At 40.8% G+C, this 23,048-nt stretch overlaps 1 protein-coding gene across 1 annotated transcript in view; it reads right to left on the bottom strand.

Annotated features, from left to right (window-relative positions):
• LOC109044456 (basic phospholipase A2) overlaps positions 1-19,108 on the bottom strand; it is a 50,471-nt gene extending 31,363 nt beyond the window's left edge. The window contains exon 1 of the mRNA XM_072303418.1: positions 18,566-19,108. The gene's annotated coding sequence lies outside the window, so the exon portion shown is untranslated. The remainder of the gene's footprint in view (positions 1-18,565) is intronic.
• Between the last annotated feature and the right edge of the window lie 3,940 nt (positions 19,109-23,048).

Raw genomic sequence — 23,048 nt, 5'->3', positions numbered from 1 at the left:
TCAAAGAGTCCATGCGTGCAGAAAACGCTTCAGCTGAGTTTATCATACCAAAAAAAAATACCGGAAAAAAAACTGAAGTTGATTTGACATTCTGGATTCAGAGAAAGTTTGCGAGTACTTATAAAATGCTGAATTACCCGCCATATAGCAGTAAGTTTTACATCCTGGCATTGCTAAAGTAACTGCTACAGCGGGTAATTCAGCATTTTACAATTTACAAGTTCTCGCACACTTTCTTTACATTCAGAATGTTAAATCAACTTCAATTTTTTTTTCGGTGAACAGTTAATTGTCGCCCGACTGAATTAGAGTCCCTTTATACCCAGAGTTAAGACAACTCGATTATCAGCTGACTGGCAGCCGGCCTTGGCTGGCCATGGAAGCCGAAACGAACGCACCCAAACGAACGATATTGAGGGATAAGGATCAGGAATCCTGCGATGTCTGTCACACAAAAACAACAACATCAACAAAGTGATCAATTAAAAAGAAAATGAGGTTGGTTTGTGAATAATTTCTTAATCTATTTTCATTTTGAACCTATGGAAATAACAATTTACTCTTGATAAACCACATTAGGTAATATTTTCATTATTCTTGTTCCATTCGAGGTACCGCCATCTTGGTGCACTCGTTTCGGCCTCCATGAGCGAGAACCAATCAGAATTGGATTTTTTTTAGGCCACTCTCAGCCCAACCCTGGCCCAGCCAAAAGTGAGTTGTCTTAACTCTGGGTATAAAGGGACTCTAGACTGAATCACATTTTGCGGATCCGATGTGTCAAACGTAGAGAGAGAAGAAGGAGAAAACAATTCGTTTTATCATTTTATTGGCATCGTGCTAAAAGCTTGTCACAGCTCATTGCTGAACGCTGGTATTTATTTACAGATCGTTATTGGGTACTCGTCGAGTAAAGGTACTGCCGGAAGCTCGGTTCTGCGGTTGCGGTTGTGGGTGCATTCGGTTTAACAATTAGGAAACCGCAAAGCCACAAACCCGGGGCAACTCTGTTGGACGTATTTATGTCAAAAGGAACTATGTCTCGCGCAAACCCTAGGCACATAGTTCCTTTTATCATAAATACACCCTGTTGTGCAAAGGTAAAACGCCGCACGAACTAGTGGATGTTGCCAAATTTCCCCTTAGAAAGCATTTATTATCGCGGATATTTATGGGTATTTTTCCTTGACATTTTTAGATACTGTAGAGTAAATTGCGAATTAAAGTCTCTAAAAAATTGGGCAAAGATACATATGGGTTTTCTTGAAGATTTTTATACTTGTGGAGGACATTTGGCAACGTATAAAGGCTTATACGGTGTTATTCCTTAGCATGTCGGAACTGAGCTCGATTGAGGCGTTCAATGGTCCGCACAGTGGTTTTGTCAGCGCACATTATCGCAGGCCTTTTTTAATACTAGGAAACGCTTTAATGGGGAAGATCATCAAAATGTTTACAGTACCTAGCCTCTACTCACAGATTTGCGTTAGGTTTATTGAAAATTTGGTCAGAAAATTTCCTTCACAAGTAAGTAAAAATGTTTTCTTCTTTTCTACCAGCTCTAAAAAAATGGAACATCAGTAATGCATTAACGGTGTAACAGTACTTACGTATGTACAGCTCATTAATACATTAATGTTGGTGATAAGCATCCAACAATAAAGATATTGGCTCACCTGGAACAAGAAAAGGGCAGAAAGTCAGTTTTCAAGAAAAATGTTCATTTGTATATTGTTTATAAGAGAGTCAAAGGCTTGAAATTATGTAAGGGTTGTATGGCTCAATGTAATTCGGAACTTAGGGAAAGTTGAGGAAATTGCTTTTAATGTTATATTGTGATAGACGAATGCTCAAGATAGAGACAATTAAGACTCAAGACACGGGTAAACCCTAATCAGTCTCTGAATAATCCCCAATTGTAGGGTCTAATCACGACCTAAATTATTTTCACTGAGAGATTTCAAAAAAACCCACATTTATTTGAAAAAATAAATGACAAAAGCTTTGCTTCCACCGAAATTTTATCAAATTATGGAGAAAAGATGGATCCAAAATAGGTGCATTCTTCTTTTACATTCATCAATCAATATCAGACAAAGATGAGTTCTCCCCTCAGTCTTGCACTAAAATTCATTGCATTGGAGTCCAAATTTTTGAATCAAATGAAATTCTTTTGCCTTGATTTCCCCGCAGAATATTGTGGATCCAGTCCTATCCCACCATCCCGGTGGCGTGGGGTGAACGATCGATTATCGATATTTCTCCATTTGAAGCTATGGTAAAGAATCGATTTTTAAGGTGTTCGTTGCGGACACCCCGTTTATCGATCCTTTTCCATAGGTTTAAAAGGCAGATCATTCGATACATCGCAAAACACGCCACGCCACTGGACCATCATGTTACGTACGGTTCGGGCCGCATTTTTGAAGTTTTTTCCTTGTTATCCCTGCATAAGCCAATTGTCCGTAAATGTTCAAATTATGGTTCAAGTTAGTTTTTCGCCTTCTTTTTTGTGATGACCAAGCACACTTTCGGGGGAAGGAAGTTCTTCATGTACTTGAGCACTACCAGCAGCTCCGACAGTGCTGCCATTTTATTTTATCAAAAGATTCCGAAATAATTCCGATTTGCCAAAGTTTCGAGAGAAATTCCGGGAGAAACTTCCGAAATACGCCCGGATTTACTTCCGAAGATCATCAAATTTGATCAAAAAGTCCCTATGATTGATCAAAAAAATGGTCAAACTGGTGAAAAACTGCAAATTTCGAGAAAATTCCGAAAAAAGCTGAAAATTCCGGGAAAAGTTCCGATTATTTGAAAAGTTCCGAATTTCGGAGCTAATTCCGGAAAATGGCAGCACTGAGCTCCGATGATGCCGGGGAAGTGGAGGTCGTTGCAAAATTCGTCAACTCGAGTGTCCATTGCGCGGAACGTGGGAAGCGGCGTGCGGACAGTGAGGTGACGGGTGACGGGCGAAGATGCGGTGGCGCTTTCATTGAAAGTCCATTGTGGCCGTCGTAGCCGTCAAAGCTGAAGCCGAAAGCACGCTACGCGGAGCGGTGAGCGGTTCTAGTCAGCTGCTCGCATCACTAGCAACGTCACCGACACCAACTCACAGTCACCGTCGTTTCTGTCTCTGTCTTCGTCATGGAGTAATAATTAGAGCCAAACCGGAAAGACTGCTCGCTGCATTCGCTCATTCAAGTTCTCCTAGATCGCAGCACCGTTGCCAAGATGCTGGGGTAAAATAGAGTCCCTTTATACTTAGAGTCCCTTTATAGAGAGAGTTGAGACAAAGCGGCTTCTGGATGTCACAAACAAGAACAAAGATTACACAAATCGGACGTTTTTTGTAGTCTTTGATAAACCCATTCCTGAATTCCTGTCTCCGTTTCCTCCCTCATTCTATTTGTTCCTTGCCGTACCCCCAATGCCCCGGTCCATTTCAGTTTATAATCTTCGCAATCGGTGAAAATGTAATCTTTATTCCCGTTTACTGTGAAAAAACGGAAACCAATCAGAAATGGATTCACATTGTCTTTTCTCAGTATAAAGGGTCTCTAGGGATATAAAGAGTACCTACATAGACAGAGTATCGTCACCTCCCGGCCAAAGGATCACAAGCGCCATGCGACGTTTAACAATTTCCGCCATTTTATTTTTTTACAGAGAAATTATTGGTTGAATCTGTTTGAAAATTGCACCGAATTTTATCGGCAGCGGAAAGAAAATTTAATGAATTTGCGAACAACTTCGTTGAACAATTTCTCTGTAAAAAAATAAAATTGCGGCAGGAATTGTTAGACGTCGCATGGCGCTTGTGATAATTTGGCCGGAGGGTGACGGTATGGTCATTTTTGTGCTGGTATTTCATCGGTAAAAATGCTCGAAAAATTGTCTCTGCGGAAATAGAACACTTCCTTTTTTCGGCCACCCTAATTTCTGGCACTCTCAAGGCAACTCCTCTCTCGGTTGCACTCATATAAAAAAAAAAAAATAGGAAAAAAATTGCAAGCTTCGAGCACTTACCACTTTCGAATGATTCGAATGGGGTTTAAACCGCGCGTTTCGAAGGTTGATAACGGTACCGAACGGAACGGTTCAAACATGTTTTTGAGGCCCCCTAAAAAGGAAGTGTTACATTCCTGCGGAGACAGTTTTTCGAGCAATTTGAATGACTTACCTAACTCGTCAGTTACCTTAATCAGTACAATATGTTTAATTAGATATCTATTTCCTGAACAAAGATTCGATTCAACAAAATCATCGATCTGAGTAGAAAAATTGACCAGTCATCATCACATTACCTCATTTTATTAGCGAAAGCAATTATCCCCTTGACCGTAAATATTTTTCGGAACCTTGACTAATTAGTGCAGGGCTCCATAGACATTTTCTCTGCTTGATTCTTCTTAAGCGTGATGTTTGAGAGGCGTCATGCAGAGCGGGACACCCCGTCACGCAGGATGAGACCCCCTCCATCCCTCTTAAGCGTTACGTAATCCACAGCCACTTAAGCCTACGCATGATCATGAATTCTCACCACCTCCGGTGCCACTTGACAACAAACCGTCTCGCTTTCAACCGGTATGAGTTGTAGCCTTGAACTGGTAAGTGGTAACCTGACGCAACCATAGACAATGACTCTACAGCGGTCGCTTCTCGCGTCGAAATCGGCCTTACCACCGTTGGTTTGAGTGCTGAAATTCGGTGGACTTGACAACGGTGGATGACTCTCCACACAAAAAAGCGCGCGAAACCGCGTCCTGCCGGAAAGGAGGAGGCAGGCAAAAATACCGGATCCCGATAAGAGCGAGAGCCGTGCACGACTCGCCAGGAATAAGAAAAAAGTCTAGATAAAGAGCTTAGAGAGAAAGAGCTTTTTATTCGCGCATCTAGTTTTTTTTTCTCCCGGTTCCGAGCTTGCGGCGAGGTTGCCGCTTTTCCTAGATAAATGATCAATTTCATCCACTGGGCGAGGAATGCGCATACTTTTGGATTTGGAGGTGCCGAATTCTGCGAGCGTTTTGGCTCGACGAATCGAGCAGAGGCGGATCCAGCAATTTTGTAACACTGGATTTCCTCTACTTAAAGCTATGCTAAATAATCGATTCTTCTCGAAACACCTGGCCCCTCCAAGAATCGATACACTTCCATAGGTTTAAATGGAGAGAAGACGATGTTGCCAATTTGCTGGACCCGCCAAAGTCCATACTAACCTCGATGAGATGCCCTTCTGTGCAGGGGTGCAATATGGTCACGAGCTAACGACCGATCGGTCTATCGCAAAATGCAAAGGCCGTCGGAAAATTGCGGAGAACCTTGAATGATACTGAAAATGATATAAATTCGTTATGCGTTTTGATCAAAATGCGCTCCATTTTTGCGTGCACCCTCCGAGGTTGTGTACATGCGCTGCCTGAAGCGTTTCCAGATAGCGTAATCATCTCGAATCTTAGCGTGGTTCATGAGTCAAGAGCTAGAGACTGCTGAAGGTGCTGAGCTACAGAGACGGCGTGGTGCTTGAAGTATCCTTCCAGTTTTGCAGGCGCCTTGGTGTACGCGAGATAATTTCGGTGCAAAGTTCAATGTTTCGGAAATTTTCTTCCGGCAGGTGAGCAAGTTCCTTTCCATAGATCCGAGTATGGAGCGATCCTAATGGTTGTAACTGGTGGTTTTTACAGACTGAGGGGCAAAATGATGGACTAACTGTCCGGTTCCTTGTTGGTTGCCGTTAGGTAGTCTATTGCTTACCTCCGTTGTCTTTTAAAACCACCCGCTTCCAACAGTAGGGTCCCACCATATCCTTGTTGGTCGACATTCCTATGTATTAAAAGGTAATTGATTATGAAAGTAGTAGTGCCTGAATACTTTGGTCCAGGGCCGGATTAGCCGAAGATCCGCTTTGATTCTCTAAGGTTCTTTGCAGTCTAAAAGACAGATTTAGAGAGGCCCTGAGACGGAAATTTTAGGTATCACTATCATGGGGCCTGGAACCCATAATAACCAGCATTTCGCGTTTTTAAGCGCTAATTTGACCCTGCGGGCCGATAGTTGAAATTGATAGACAAAGCTATAGACAAAGAAGACGAAGGGAGTATGGAGCGATCCTATTGGCTGAAGTGGGTGCGGTTTCAATGAACTAAGGGAGAAAATGATGGACTAACTATCGGGTCCCTGGTGCGTTGCCGTTACTTAGTCTATTACTTACCTCCTTTGTCCATTGCAACCACCCGCTTCCACCAATGAGATCCCCCATATCCCTATTGTATTCTTTGTCTATAGCTTTGTCTATCAATTTCAATGGAGCGATCCTATTGGCTGAGGTGGGTGCGGTTTCAATGAACTAAGGGAGAAAATGATGGACTAACTATCAGGTCCCTGGTGCGTTGCCGTTATTTAGTCTATTACCTACCTCCTTTGTCCATTGCAACCACCCGCTTCCACCAATGAGATCCCACCATATTCCTATTGTATTTTTTGTCTATAGCTTCGTCTATCAATTTTAATAATCAGCACGCTGGATCGGCGGCAACGGGGACCGGTGCCATGCGCGGATCTTGACCATGAACTTGACGCAACGAGAGGACCGGGCGTCCGCGGCGCCGCGCTGTTGGGGCAGGAACTCCGTGACGAGCGCGGAGGGAGAACCGCGGCTGGCGTCGCGACGCCGCGGACGTGCGAGGTGCGTCGGATGACGCGGTGGGGGATCCAACTGGTTGGACGCAGTCGTAAAGGATGATGAAGAAGAAAGGACCGAACCGCCGACCGTTATCATCGGCAGAGAAAACGAAAACGCCAGTGAGCGCCCACTGCTCGGTCGAGACGCATGTCCCGTTCTTCGCCGAGCGCTCACGTCCACGCGACGTAGCATGCGTTAGGGTATTACGTTAAGGTCACGTTGCGGTGCGCTCAGAGATGCAAAATTTGATGGAACTTTATAAAATGGCATTTCGTGAAACCTTATGAAATGACATTTCGTGAAACTTTATGAAATGACATTTTGTGGAACTTTATGAAATAACGTTTCTTGAAACTATATGAAATGACGTTTCGTGAAAGTTTATGAAATAACATTTTGTCGGACTTCATAAAATGACATTTCGTGAAACAGCAAGAAATGACACTTCGTGAGACTTATGGAGTGAAATTTCGTGAGACTTTATGGAATGAAATTTCGTGAAACTTTATGAAGTGACATTGCGTGAAACTTCATGAAATGAAATTACGTGAAATGTCATGAATTTTTAAAACTTCTGCAATGCACTCAGTTTGCCAAAAAATTTAAATTTTGAAAAATATAATGGGTAACCGCCGTGAACGCACTGCTACACGGTATTGAATACGTTTTGGCATTACGTTAGGGTTACGTTGCAGTGCTTCCAGCGATGCAAAATTTCATGAAACTTCATGAAATGACATTACGTGGAGAAATGTCATAAATTATACTCAAACTTCTGCAATGGACTCCAAGTAGGCCATGAAGCGCATGGAGACAGTAAAACTTTGATGTTGAATTTTTGAGAGGAGAAAAAAATGATGAGCCAAATTTTGAAGTTTCTCATTGAATTTCCAGATAGCTATTGTTGAGAATTGCATTCGAAGCCTCATAAAACTTGTTGAAATTTCATGGAAAAAGAGACGCTTTAAAGTAAAATGAAATCTCATTCCGTGACATTTTATTTTGCATCTCTGCGGTGGTGGTGGACGGAGACCAATATTGGCCCTTTTTCCTACTCCTGCGTTAAAGTCTCCGAGGCTTGATATTTAAGGCACGTATTTTCCAGTGTGCAGCCCCCCAAAAATTTCACGGTAAATGACATTTCATTTTGCACCTCTGGTGGTTTGCGGACGGAAATCAATATTGGGTCTTTTTTTCTACTCCTGTATTGAAGTCTCCAAGGCTTTATATTTAAGGCATGTTTTATGCAGTGAGCAGCATCCTTAACATCGATGAAACTTCATTTTACATAATATACAGTTGCAAGGTGACGCGCCGCACATGCGATCCTAAGAAAGATGCTAGAGAAAGATTCAGGACTGGTGTCCCTGTGATAGGTGGTAATTTTCTATTGAAAAATAGAGAATTTGTACGACAAGATGTTACTGTGAAAAATGTTAGTGCTCGATGAAATAATTGTTGATTATATTATACAATGCTTTCATGAAATGAGATTTTAAAGAACCACAGCCCTAAAGGTGAGAAAGTATGGTTGGGTCATGCGGCAGCGATGGGGCAGACAGACATATTTTAAGCGAGAATCCTGCCATACACTGAGAAAAATTTTCCTTAAGATATTATTTTGACTTAAACCGTCCTTTCTTGGCACCAAATTCGGTTTTCTTGAGCTAAATTCATGCGAATTCAACTGAATATCAGTAGTTTTGAGTTTAAAAAGCGTAGTTTTGTCATCGTTAAGTTTAAGTTGAAAAACGATATCAAAAAAACATTTCCTCAGCTTAGATAACCCGAATTTTTTCGACAAGAGACGAAGCTTTCAGCAAAATTAATATCTCAAGAAAAAATGTTTTCAGTGTAACTCTTGCTCTATATGTAGAGACTGAGGATATTTCCTCCGTTATTAGTAGTTTTGAGAATAAATTTCCAATTTCTTCTTTGGGCCACTAGAGAGTCGTCCGTGGACTAATTCAAATCCGATTTCTCAATCCAATTCAACCAAAAATCACTCCCCGAAAAATGGCTTTTGGTAAGGTTTTCCACTTTTACTGAAAATTGATTTGATCAACATGCGACAATAATGCGACATGCGACGCGACGTTGACTACAAAACATGCAACTATTCCTACTTAAAGGATGTGCGTGTTACATATTTCAAAAAATGAAGGCGTTCTGGCTTCCCTGCACGCAGCGAAACCTTGCAAAGCAGCTTTCCACCTTATGATTTGGAGGCAAACTTTCTAGGGCGTGCAATTCTATTTTGATCTTTAAGATACACGCAGTCTCTTCCGTTTTTCTACGACCTTAATGATCACATTCAGAAATTGAGTCACGGACATGTGTCAAAGAGGCTTATCCGACTTACGAGAGGATGAAGACAAAGAAAAAGCACCGATGCAAAAACTTTGACAAATAAATATCCGTTCGGTCGAAGACTTTCAAAAGCTCCTGGGTTCATGAGTCATTGTTACGTTGGATTTACCACTCACTCGAGTTGACACTTTCTACTGAAAGTTCAAAGCTCTTCACCTTGGACCCGCGTTACGTGGCGATGGGAGCTTAAACGCTCAGCGAAATCCTTTTACTCAAGTTGCCTTTTTCCATTAGAACTCGACAAATTTTCGTTCTGTTTGGTAAGGAAAATGGAGAACTCTACGTAAAATTACCGACTACAACTGATTGAATGTGATTCATCTACATATTTACTTTGAAGATCACTGAGACGAAGTTGAGGAATAGTCAAAATAATGAACTAACTAGCAAACAGAAACTTGACAACTTTCAATAGGAATCACACTAACACTGTTGGTCTAAGAGTTCACAATCAACAATGAGCAATTGCACAACGGCTTGTAAAATATAGCCACTGGGCGTAAGCATAGGTCAGACATTTGTATTCCAATTTTTAGCGTGATCTTTATATTAGTTTGTTTCATTCGGATTTCGGTCAATTTGTTCAGGGAAATCTGGTTCTCTCTAAGAGAATGCTATGGCTTATACCAAAATTAGTGGTTCAACAAAATTATGGAACACCACTAATAGTAATAAAGACAACACAATAGCACATATATCTTAGTGATGATATACATATCTGGAGTGGGTCCCCCCAGGTAGGCGACGGAGAGGGCGTCCAGCCAAACGGTGGGTAGAGGGCATCCATGAAGAGATGGAGAGATGCCAGCTTCCGGAGGATCTCTACCATGACAGATTCCTGTGGAGAATAGGCGTCGCAGAGCGCCCTAGCGCGCCGTAAAAGCGGCTCATACATACACATGATATACATATCTTAGTATGGTACGAGATACCTTAGTATGGTTCACAGACCGAGAATCTTTAGTTCATTTACAACTATTAGTGGTGTTCCATATGAACCACTAATTGGTTCATAAAGCCATAGATTTTTCTCCGTGTGGTACTTATTCATTGTTATCATTTTTTCTCCTGTTCATTTTCTTCAGTTTGATTACAATTTCACTGATGATCCATTTTTCAAATTTTCACTGATTTTTCGAGTGCTCATTAATCTAACGATTATTTCAGCCGAACGGAAAGACTACATACATATGGATTATTAATTCGGTAAATTTGTCAATCTCTTCCAAGTGCGTGAAAGTAAACTTCATCACGAAGATATTGTCGCCCTCTTTTGAATGCAGATCACGCCTAACCCATTGACGATTATGTCAATTTTGTGAGCTGGTCTGGACCCGACAATTATGCGGAAGGTCACGGATCTGGAGACATCCTGACCCCAAGACTCACGCCTGCGCGAGTCTTTGCCGTGTTTTTGCTTATTTATGCATAGACCGAGCCCTTATAACCCCCCTCCTCTCACTCCTTATTTCATTTAAGACTGACACTTGATGAGCGAAAACAAACGCGGCCCAAAATTGTGTGCCATGATAACATCCGCCCCGCCGCCGACGTGAATGCACGTGTGTCGATATTTCAAAAGAACGTATTTCTGCCAAACGGAGCTATGTGCATTATGACGTGACGTGACTGACGTGAGCCCTTTTACGCATGGATTCTTATGGGCCTCAGGGCTCATGCCTTAATGCACATAGCTCCGTTTGGCAGAAATACGTTCAAATATAGCCGCGTCGACAATAGAATCGCATATGCTGGAACAGTGCGAGATACAGTCACGCACAGGGTGTTTCAAAAATAGTTGCGATCCATATCTAAGGAGACGAATGTTACGCTAGTCATTGAAATAAGTTTTGGTGGATGAAATATGTAGACAAGCATGAACACCGAAAAAAATTGTATGCTGTTTTGGCACCTAGGATGTCAAAAATGTGTCTGGTCATCCTAAGATGCTACCTTGATTGCCCACGCAGTTGAATTTGCATTAGTAGGATGTAAAGTTAACTGCAAGGGCAGTGAAGGCAGCATTTTGGGATCACCGGACACATTTTTGACATCCTAGGTGCTGAAATAGCATACTATTTTTTTTCAGTGCATAGTGAGAATTGCTCAAACGCTGATGATGAGTTATTCGGTCCACTTTCAACGGAAACAATCCCCTTAAAAAACGCTGATCCACACATCTACACATTTTTCCTTGGTAATCGTCCCTTTGGAATAGCAATTTTCAAGGGGTCTGAGAGGTCTTCCCCTTTCCATTGAACATGAACTGTCAACCTTTTTCCCTTGAAATTTTGGTAAAATTAAGTTAAATATAGATTTTTACTACGGAAGTCGAGCTCGAAACGTAACATTTACGTAACAAGAGGAGGATAGGTCAATGTTACAAAAGTTTCCGAAGAGGGACCTGGAACCCTAACATTTAATGTTTTGGAGTCTGCCATAAAGTTGTCGCGTTTCGAGAGAACCCAGTGATTTCATTGATACGGGGGTAAACTGGATTACATTTTGCAACAAGGAACCACTATTTCTGGCCAATTTTAGAAACATCATACATGCCATTAGTTTCCCTATGCAGTTATGTGCTTTTATGGAAGAGTCAGAGAAAGTGGTTCCTTATTGCAAAATGTAATCCAACTGTAACCTTGTGTGGAGGATGCCTTGTTTTCAATTATTATAAGTTAAAAATTAGTTATGGCGATACAATGATGCAAATTTTACATAATCAGCATATGAATAGAAAATGTTTAACCGTAAAGAATGTCCTGGGCTTTCAACAACGCTATACCACTAAAACTAGCTTTAGACTCTACTTATCATAGGAGGCTTGGGTCATTGACTACAAGGTTAACAAGCACTGGAAAAAAAAACCACATTGAATCTAGAGTCCAGACTCTTGAAAACATACATACATACATACATACATATGAGTCGCTTTACAGCACTCCCTCGCGCTCTACGACTCCTAACCTCCACTGCTCTCTTTCAAACCACAAATCTTGGGGGATTGAGCACCTTAACATTTCCGCTTCAATCCCTTCCCTCCAACCTTTCATTGGGCGCCCTCTGCGTCTTCTCCCAGGAGGAACTCAGTCAAGGACCTTCTTCGGCAACCTGTCTCCTGCCATTCTCTGGACATGACCATACCAAATGAGTTGTTTTGTCATAATGTCATATACGATGGTCTGTTTGAATAGACCATCGTGCTTGAAAACATTGAAAAGAAAAAATACTCTTGATTGAATCGGATCTTGCTTGAATCAAAACGAAATCCGCTTAAATTAAGAGGCTTGGTTCTTGATTTAAGCTAGATTCTGATTGAATCAAGAGTACTTTTTCTTGTCGATGTTTTTAAGAGTCTGGACTCTTGACCCAATGTGTTTGTTTTGGCGCGTATACGTAGTATACCGCCTTTGCGATCGTTTCGACCCCCCCCCTCGATACAATAACCGAGTCCCCTAGTTCCTTACCGAAAAGTGACTACCGCGAACTTCTGAGATTTTCCAAAGCGTGTAAAAAGTTTACTAATCCGTCAATAATAATGATTAAAATTTGTTTCTCATTCTGGGGCTCGCTAGTTTATGTGTAATGAATACCAAGAGTCTACGTTTCTTGGTTTTTTTTAAAAAAACCTTAGAATGGGGCGCGCTGATTTAAAATATGCATATATAAGCGGAAGCAAGCGAACTGATTCGAGGATGGCTGACCAGTTCGGCACTCCTTGAATGAGAATTTCACTCACTCCGTTTTGTTCACAACGTTGCTTTGACATATCTCCACAACACTGTTATCCTTTTCAAAAGTTGGTACTCCTTGCTCTGATAGCCGGGGCCACCAGGATAGTGGTAAGTGCAATCTGTGATGAGCCTCGAGACTCATTAGACCATTTGCTAAACGTGGCTCATACAGGAGTCCACTAAGCCCTCTCGTCCCCACGCTCCTGATCACTGCGTCGGCGTCACGAAGAACAATGGGCCTTGGGTCCCAACGCGGCCGATACCCGTACCCCAATTACTCACGCTTCATTAACCATTTCACCGTCACGCTAGGATTCATCCAATTTTCAAAAAAAATTGTTTCGCATGTATTTAGCAATTTTTTCCTTACTCTCCGTTAAAACACAAATAAAAAGAGACCTCATTCATAAAAATCGGCCGAATAGAAGAGAATTTACAGTAATCGAAATCCGAAGAAATCAACAAAACCTCGACTCCTCGATACGAAAAATAAAATGAAGGGGAAAAAAAGAAAGTATAAATTACAATTAAATATAATTGACCTCAAAATTTGACAAACAATTCATTTATATACCTAACGCTGAAAAAACTGGGAGAAATTACAAAAAATTTGCCTCTTGCAAGGGGCTTCTTTGTAAGAATTTTGACCTGAAGACAACGGTCGAATAACAGCAGTACTCCATACAATACACGGTGTGCCTGAACGAGTTAAACATTTTTCATACGTCCAAATCGAAAAATCTTTATATTTTTAACTACAATGTTTCTTGAATCGTTTAAGCAAAAAAAAAAAAAAAAAAAATTCCGTCGAGATTCTGGAACGCAAAGGCGCTTTAAAAGTATTCTGGGGCTATAATAGCTAAATCACCGGTAGTAAATTCGTTATATTATTAAAAAGAAATTGACTCCATAGTTTAATTCCTTAGTTTCTTGAATACGATTATTTTAAGCACTTAAACATTTATACCACCAATTTTAGCCATGGGGTGATTTCCTGAGAGCCGATAATATCACGAATTTCTCATAGAACCCCTCAACAGTGGCTTGCTTTTTTGGCAGCCGATTCGGCCATCGAACCGGAGTTTAAATGGAAGCTGATAATAACCCAAAGCTCTGAGAAAAATTTTGAGATGAGTATAAGAACGGTTTGTTGTAAGTAGCGAGGAGAGGCGGGCAAAGCGGCTAAAATCCTATCTAATTTTTACAGTTTTTCTGTTGAATTAATGTTGCCGCGGGCTTCTGACTGTCCACACATAGTTCTGTTCAGCATATCGATACATAAGTATTTACATTTTACATACGTAGAATCTAATTTTCACGTCGGGGAGTTGACATATTTTGATTTTTTCGATTTTATACGGAAAATTGATGGTTTTTCGGGATTGAAATTATTATTGTTTCATGAAAAATAAATGCACCCAAAATGACTATAGCATATTGATTCTTACACATTTGCACTCACAAAATTGGTTGGTAAATTCAACGAGTGGGTGCATCGACCTGGTATATCAAGTTTCTGCAATTTTTTACGGCAAATCAGTAGATTTTCGGGATGTAGATTGCTTACTTTCAATTCATGAATGAATAAAGCAACGACATGGTTGAACTTCTTTGCATGGAAAGACGTTTAAAATAACAAAATCAAGACGTATTTAATGCAATTGCATTTATATCGAGTCAATTTCTTTTCAATAATATAACGGGATTTTTACTACCGGTGATTTGGGTATTTTAGCCCCAAAATACCTTTAAATCGACTTTATCTTCTAGGAGTTCGACAGAATTTTTCCTTTCTTCGCTTAAATTATTCCGTAGCACTTTTCTTCAAGAATCTGATAAGATTTTGCTTGAGGCAGATCAAAAAACTTAAATTCGATCGAATAGCTTTCTACTTTCACAATACACGGTCTCGTCAAGGTGCGTCTTTGACCTCGCAGTGTTGGATCGTGAATTCTCTTTTTATGCTGTTTGCCTATTTTGAAATCTCTGTAAATGAAAACTAAAGGGGTTGATATGTGCGAGTTAATGACGCGCCTTATCAACACATTGTGTTGGAGTTCACTGCTTGTTTTTTTTTTGTTTGTTTTTTTTTTTTTCAGTGAGGGCAACAGGTTTTGTTAACCACAGGTCGACGAACCAAAAGAACAACGAAGGAGATTACAAGAAATTCGGCGTCGGCTAAATCTAGAAATTTTGATGTGATGCTCCTTACAATCTCCTTAGTATGACAAGTTACCATAGAAGCCACCTCACTTTATGCAAAACGAATATTATTACGAAGAATCGCGCGAACCGCGGCAAGCGGCGCCGGGACGCGAAGTAAAAGTGAGCGTGATTAAAAGAGGCGTCGACATCGTGTGGGTTGCGGGGGCGGGGTGGGGGGGGGGGGAGGATGAGAAGGAGGAAGCTCCAACCTGGAAGCGCGCGGACCAAGGACGGGAGAAAGATGGGAGTTGGGAGAGCAATTGACAGGGCGACTCGGAACTGGGAACTTGCTTGCAACTCGGGGGCCGCGGGTCAATTGCACTCGTCGTGCGCCGCGGCGCTCCGCTGGGGGGCGGGGGGACACCGGCGCCACGACGCCCGTAGCCCCCTCCTCAAGGTCGCACCCCCCGGCCGCGATGCAAAGTACCCACGAGTTTACGAGCGACCACCGTCGCTGCCAGAGGTAGCTGCTTGGACGCGAGTCAAAGAACCTGATTTATTGGAAATGTATTTGGAGTACATGACTGCCGTGCTAAAGCAAAACGCCGCATGAGCATTCGAGAGTTGCCGAAGTCCCTCCATCAGTAAAATGTTACTTTTTCAGAATTACACTGCAAAAAATTCTCGGCGTTTTTACCAAGGTCCGTTGGTACCTTTACCATCTCACTTTTTTTTACCAATTATTGGTAATTTTACCAAGGCAGGCTGGTAAGCTTACCTAAAAACTGGTATCTTTACTGTTTTTTTCAGGTAAGAATACCACTTTTATTGGTAATCAATTCCCGGTAACTTTGCCATTTTATCTCGGTAATTCTACCACAGTCGATAAAAAATATCGGCGTTTTTACCGGGGTCCAGAAAAATTACCGAGATAGTCAATAATTTTACCGAGATTTCTCGGTAAAATTACCGATTCCATAAATGGTAACTCTACCGAGAAAAAACTGGGATCAAATAGAACCCTGAATTCTTGGTAATTTTACTCTTTTTTTAGTAAATACACCGAGATTTTTTTTCAGTGTATGAATATTTTCCTTTGAAATTTTCAGATATCGTAGATTAAATTGTGAATGAAATTCTGTAAAACATAGAGAGCAAAATATGCTCAAGTTATCCAGGAATTTCGTATTTCATCGAAGGAAATTTGGCAACGTCTGAAGGCTCATACGGCGTTTTTCCTGAGCACGGCAGATGGAGGTATTTATATTTACTTTCACGTCTAGGCCGATACATGTGCGGAATCATAAAGCACCGTCTCTTACACTCACTAGCTTATCTTATCCGCCAATCCGTTCAGTAAATGTGAGGTGATATTCAGATTATTTTTTATCGAAATGGGAGGGAGGTCCGGGCAAGCGTTACGTAATTTTTTAAGAGGGTCTAGTACAGTATCACGGAGCATTACAAGAGGGTGGGGGTTTCGAAAAACCGCAAATTTAGCGTTACGTAATTTAGTGATAGCCCCAATGGTTGAACTCGAAAATCACGTGACTCGATCGTAGTGCTTCAATATTTCGGCCGATCAAAAGGCAGCGAGTCAATTATATCGCTCGGTATTACGGATACTTAATATTCGTGTTTCGGTATATTTTTCTAAATTAGGATACGCTCAATTTGTTCTCTTTTTTTAACACGGAGAAGAAAGTTCGGATCTCTTTCAACACAAATGTTTTTCGGTTCAGGTAACCGAAGTTTTAGGTCGTAGAAATCTTACACCTTTGGTTTAGCTAACCGACATTTGGCCCTTGTAATCGAAAAATTTGGTTACCTAAACCGAAAAACTTTCGTTTTAATAAAAATCGACCGGAGATTCCTTTTCAGGGTACATTTCCAAAAGTTCCTTGCGTGATATTCTTAAAAGGAACATGCATCGCGACGTTACGAAGTTGTGATCCCTGTCCGCTGGTCTATGTTGCAAAAGAAATGCATGTGAGAAGTGCATGCTTATTACTTGAGTGAAGCTCTTGAGATATCGTTTATTGGCGGTCTCCGCTACGTGCTATCTGGACAGAAATAGCTCATTCTTTGTTGCTGAGACCAGAGTCACCGAAGCATGCTGAGGAGCATGCAAAATCGCGCAATTTCAAAAAATCTTCGTAAAACTTACGCGGTTTTGCCCGCGGGACAACGCAGGGAACGAAGAGAGTCGGCAGGAGGGGAGGAGGGGAGGAGAAAGTAAACGTGGACTTGGCGCTTCACTTGAATCGTGATGCTTGACGCTCGTTCCTCGTGCAACGCGTGTGAAAAACGTCAAAGCGTGCTACTGCGCACACCTTTTGCCATTCATCAGCAATTTAGCATCAGTTCCATGGCTCGGGCTGGCACTTTTTATCCTTCAGCCTTTTGCAAAGGTTTTATTCAAGTGCAATGAGGTTATTAGAGAGTGAACGCACTGATTAGGTCCTTGTTCCAAGCATGAAAGTGTCTACTTTCTGTCCACCAGGGAGCAAATGTCCCGCTATATATTTTCACTGATTTGTCACGGCCAGTCATGAGTCATAATGTAGTCATAATAATAGCAGTCACAATATCGTAACCTTCCGGCCAGAGTATCGCAAGCGCCATTCGACGTTTAAAAATTTCCGATGCCATATTATTTTTTTTACAGAGAAATTGTTTGTTGAATCTGTTTGAAAATTTCACAGAATTTTATCGGCGGCACAAAGAAAATTCGGTGAAATTTTCAAGCAGATTCAACCAACAATTTCTCTGTAAAAAAATAAAATGACAGCGGAAATTATTTAACGTTGCGTCGCGCTTATGGTACTTTGACCGGAAGGTGACGATATAAGGTCTGATTTTAAAGGGCATTTTACGTGTATTCTGGGTTATGGTATAAATACCGAACCCTCCGTGCTCGAGACAAGGCTCTAATCAGGACATTTTCTGTTTAATGATCTCATCGAATGAAGTCTGATTTGCCATCATATCGATGGCCCAAGTAGAAACCACGTATCTCCATTGTGATGCTTCAAAATGTCCAATCGATAGTTACCTCGATTGCAGTTCTTCGAAATTTCCTCTCCTACTTTCGATTATTGAAGAGGATTGGCCTGCTCTACTCTTTGAAATTTGCACAGATTTTTCGTCGAACATAGGGTAAAATCACAGAAATTTTCAAGAGATCACCAAATGCCCGTTCATAAAATGAAGTATGACTAGATATTACATCATGGAAGTAGACAAAGATATGTGTTTTCGTGTTTAGTTATTGATATGTATTCCTGTAAACGTAAGGATTTTTTCCAGTATCTTCATGTTGTGATTTTGCAATTAGGGCTCTTTTATTGGTTTTTACCGTTCAACAAAAAGGGTCCGTAGTCCCAGACTCTCGTTTACTGAGACCTCAATTCACGGAGAAAACATTTTCAGCAGATACCATTTGATCGACAGGGTTCGAAATATAAAATTTCGAGTTTTTGACGAAAATCGCTCTCTAGCGTCGTAAATTATTAGTTCGAGCGGTTCAGCTCTTTTTGCGTCGAAAGCGGGTTGTAAACTTTTTATAAGCCGGCATTTCTGTGCCCTGAACATGGTAGATTAGAATCATTGTAAATAGCGGTATCGAAATTACCTTTTTTGAAATGCAAAATTCAAATCTCCAAACCTGGTATGCGATGCTTTGACATTTATTTTAGCCTCACGTTACCACCCTAAACTATGACAAAAAATGTCGGTCACATGAACCGAACTTTCGATGTTCCATATCATCCAAACTATTCGGTTTGCCAAACTGAACTTTCGGTTCATGTAACCGAACTAGAACTTTGCTCGTCAATTCATTCTACCGTTTAAGTTCGGTTTGACAAACCGAAAATCTGGTTTGCCAAACCAAATCAGTTGGAATGATATGGAACACCGACCTTCGGTTCATTCGACCAAACTTTTTTTCAGTGTATCGCATAAACGACTTTAAATCTTAGAAAGGAATTAAGTGTCGACTAAAAATCTACCAACTTAAACTCCACACAAGCGCGAAACAGACTTTCATTGGTCACATACTCAATGTATCACAAAACTCCCAAGCTTGGTCCTAAAATAGCAACCCGAGAAGATGATTCTAGATCGAGGCTGGTTCCGGACTCGCTCGCACGAGCGCGCACTTGAGCATGTACGAAATTCATAAACCAAGAATCTACGAGCTGCTCATGGAACGAGATTATGATTGCTGGCCGACGGCAATTACACTCGTGTGTTTTAGTAATGTTTATTGATCTTAACTTCTTGGGTCCCCGCCCCGCCACGCCTCCCGGCTACGCACACAGATCCAGATGCCAATGTGGAGATGCAGCCCGTCTTGCGGAAAGAAACCACCTCAACCTGAACCTGAACAAATACGGAGGATTCCGCATTTCACGCCGTGTGCTTCGTCCGATCCAACGCACAGTGCATAGAGCCAATAGGAGAGGTCTGGTTAGTTAGTTAGTTAGTTAGTTAGTTAGTTAGTTAGTTAATTAGTTAGTATATTTTGAGACATTCAGCGTCACGGGCTGTTAACGTCTTTACAGAGAATTTTGAAAATGGGAGTATACACGAGAATTTAGATTTTTAAATTAAGAGAGGTGAAGAGTTTCAGAATTTTGGTAATAATATTGGGTTCATCGCATGTAAGTGGGTTTGTATTTATGTTGATTGTAGGGGAGTAGATCTGTGATTGGAGATATCTGAGGGCAGAGCAGTCCATAAGTACGTGGGTGAGTTCAAATAAGCGTCTAATTTGGTGTCCCGAGCTGTTTTAATCGTCATCATCTGAAAAATATGGGCAGATCAAATTTTTTTCTCATTTTCCACACTATTGTTGACTATTACATGCTATTTCCCACTTTATTTGGACTGAAATAAAAATTTAGGAGAACTTTGAATGTGCAAATTGCCTACATTTGTCCCAAATTTGCGTGTCCCCCGTGCCTGGTTCTTGACTTTAAATCGATGTTGCAGCATGACTAGAGTGATTATTTAAGAAAACTTTAGCGGAGATGATAGGTAATGCTTTTGAATTTGAGAAAAAAAATATGTCAATTTGTTTTTTGCTCCATCAATAACTTTTTCACGCGCTGGAATCATTGTCCCGAGCAACAGTCAGCAACAGTCAGGAGAGACATGGCAACGATGTAATAAGCTCTAAATGATTGCCAAAACGTTGAGGTTTTTCCAAAAACGACTTTTTTTGTTTTGATTGAATAGTTCACACGTCGTAGATGGCAAAAATTCTGAAATTCGCCAATTTTTCTGCAAGATTAACGCCATTAATGATGCCAAACAGAATGCTATACACGATAACTAACAGAACGTCAAGCATACACACACACACTAATATCAGCACGTAAAATACTTTCGAAGTGTGCGTTAGGGAAAATTTTCTCTTATTCCGATCCTCTAGGACGTGCTACTAAATATTCCGTGAAAAAAAACACCAAAATTGTCTTTACTGTTAGCGATAAGCTTAAAAAACAGCTTATTCCATCCTGTCCCGTTCCATCTTGTCCCGTTCCATCCTGTCCCATATGTTTCCATCCTGTCCCATGTCTCAGTTTAGTGGGACAGAGTGGAAAACTGTTACAACTGAGACTTGCTTGTTTAAGCCCTGTAGGCGCTCTTCTCTACCGATTTAAGTGAAACTTGGTACCCGGAGGTATTTTTCAATGGGGAACTCGAATTTTCAGTCGAATTTTGAAAAGTCGAAAATCCAAGATGGCGGACATGACCTAAAATGCTATCGCAGCGCCTAATCGATCGATTCACGCAAAACTTGGTACTCGGGGGTATTTTTGAATGGGAAACTCGAATTTTTAGTCGAATTTTCAAAATTCGAAAATCCAAGATGGCGGACGTGGCCTAAAATGCTATCTCAGCACCTAATCAGTCGATTAAAGTGAAACTTGGTACCCGGGGGTACTTTTCAATGGGGAACTTAAATTTTTAGTCAACTTTTTTACATTCGAAAATCCAAGATGGCGGACATGGCCTAAAATGCTATCTCAGAGCCTAATCAATCGATTTACGCGAAACTTGGTACCCATGCGCCGCGGGTATTTTTGAGTGGGGAACTCGAATTTTAGTCAAATTTCCGAGATTCGAAAATCTAAGATGGTGGCCGTGGCTTAAAACACTATCTCGGTGACTAATGAATTGATTTTAATGAAACTGGACCGGAAAACCATGGTATAAGGAAAAGAAAGGAAATTTTAATAGGGGTGCAATAGGGTTTCTTATGAATCTTAGGCTACGAAATCGAAAAATTCCTGTGTTTTTTCCATCGTGCACAGATTCTCCCGGAAAATTGACTCTTCTGGAAAAGCTAGATTTTTAAGGAAAATTCTGATTCCTCCGGAAAAATTCCGAACTTTCCCAGGATAAATCGCATCGATACAGGTAAATGGAGGTGTTCTTCAGAATCAGCGCCAAAAATCTACTCTGAAACCATTGGCAAATCTTCGGAAAATCAAAAATCAAAAAAAAAAAAAAAAAGTTGACCGGTGTAATTGTTATATTAATGTAAGTCCTCAAACTTTTCCTGGCTTTATCACCACTTCAGCGGGTACACACCCACTCGAAGTTTTAAAATTCGGTGTTTTTGATCCATTTTGTATTGCAATAATCCAAGAAATAAAAGCTTCTTCTCGTGTGAAACGAAAACAGTGCGCATTTTGATAAACAGACGGAACTGTCTAAAAGACAAGCAGAATAAGCTCCAGATATCTTTCATGACGGATGAATTTTTTCTTAATTTTTTTGGTTCTGCAAGATATGAAAGGGTTGCATGTTTTCAATTATGCTTTAATTTAGTGCTCGACGATGCTTTTATGACAATTGTGTTCAATTTTTAATTAAAAGTATTATATGTCACCTCTGAGATGAAAATTTAGGAAATCAGGCAAAATTACGGCAAATTTTGGGAAGTGATACACTTGACGGTGGAAATTCGGGTTTAAGCCCAACTATTAAGCTCGACGAGCTATATTTCCTAAGTCTACACCTAATGATAGTCAAAATAAAGTTTGGTTTGCCCAAAAATTCAGAAAAAAATTTTGGGAGGAAATAGAACCTGGAATTTGACCCTTATTTGAATTCACCCACGTGTTTGATGGTTAGAGGTGATAAATTACAGAAGTGACAGATGGGTTGATTTTCTTTGGAGACGATAACTTAAATCATACAATGATTCAACTATAAAACATATAAAATTGAGAGAATTTTATCAATAGTTTTTCATACCATTTTCTAAAAGCTGAACTGGATAACAGGTTACTTTTATAATAAGCGCATACAAAGTTTTTGTGGAAGATCAGCCGATGAGGAGTTGCCAAGTCTCAACAAGGTGGGACAAAATTTGGAAACTTTAAACGCTTATAACTCCGTTCATACAGAACCTTGCGGTTCTAAAAGTGGTTCCATTGGTTTTCTCGTGAAATTTTCTTCCAAAAGCACCCCTTGTAGATTAAAATTTGACGAAATAAACACGGATATTTGCAGTTTTGGTCAAAAATTTTATTTCCGACCTCTCTAATTGAATCGATCCACTGTGGGACGCAAGGGCGTACCTCCGTTTCCACATGGTCCCCGGGAAGCATGGAGGTATACGAAGAGTAGGGCTCACGTGGAAATTGAGATACGCCCTTACGTCAGAGGGCGACGAATCGTGCACTGAATAACACTTCGGGAGATGCCTCTTGGTTGCTATGTGACCATGCGCGTTTTTTTTGCAAGACTCATTTTTTGGAAACTTAAAAATATCGGGTGCATCTAAAATTATTTTCTGGTCCGAAAAATCCTTGATTTTGGCATGGTGGATCGTCAGATACGATGACGACAAGAAATGCATATTGAGGGAATCGGAGTGCGTAGGGTAAACATTGCCGAGAAATTTACCTGAAATTAAGTAGGGACCTACCTGACGATAACCAAAAATGATACGTCAGTATCCAGCGCACGCAAAACAAAGTGCGTTATTCTTTACTCCGTGAAACAGTCCCTGGAAATTGGCCGATAAGGAGCCACATAGCCATACTGCCGTCCGAGAAAAAAACGCCGAAATTCCGTTGTAGATATTCTCAATT

This window comes from Bemisia tabaci, chromosome 8, assembly GCF_918797505.1.
Source record: "Bemisia tabaci chromosome 8, PGI_BMITA_v3".
In the NCBI taxonomy this organism is placed as follows: Eukaryota; Metazoa; Arthropoda; class Insecta; order Hemiptera; family Aleyrodidae; genus Bemisia; species Bemisia tabaci.
The sequence above is the reverse complement of the archived record's forward strand: the minus strand, read 5'-3'. Positions and strand labels throughout refer to the sequence as shown.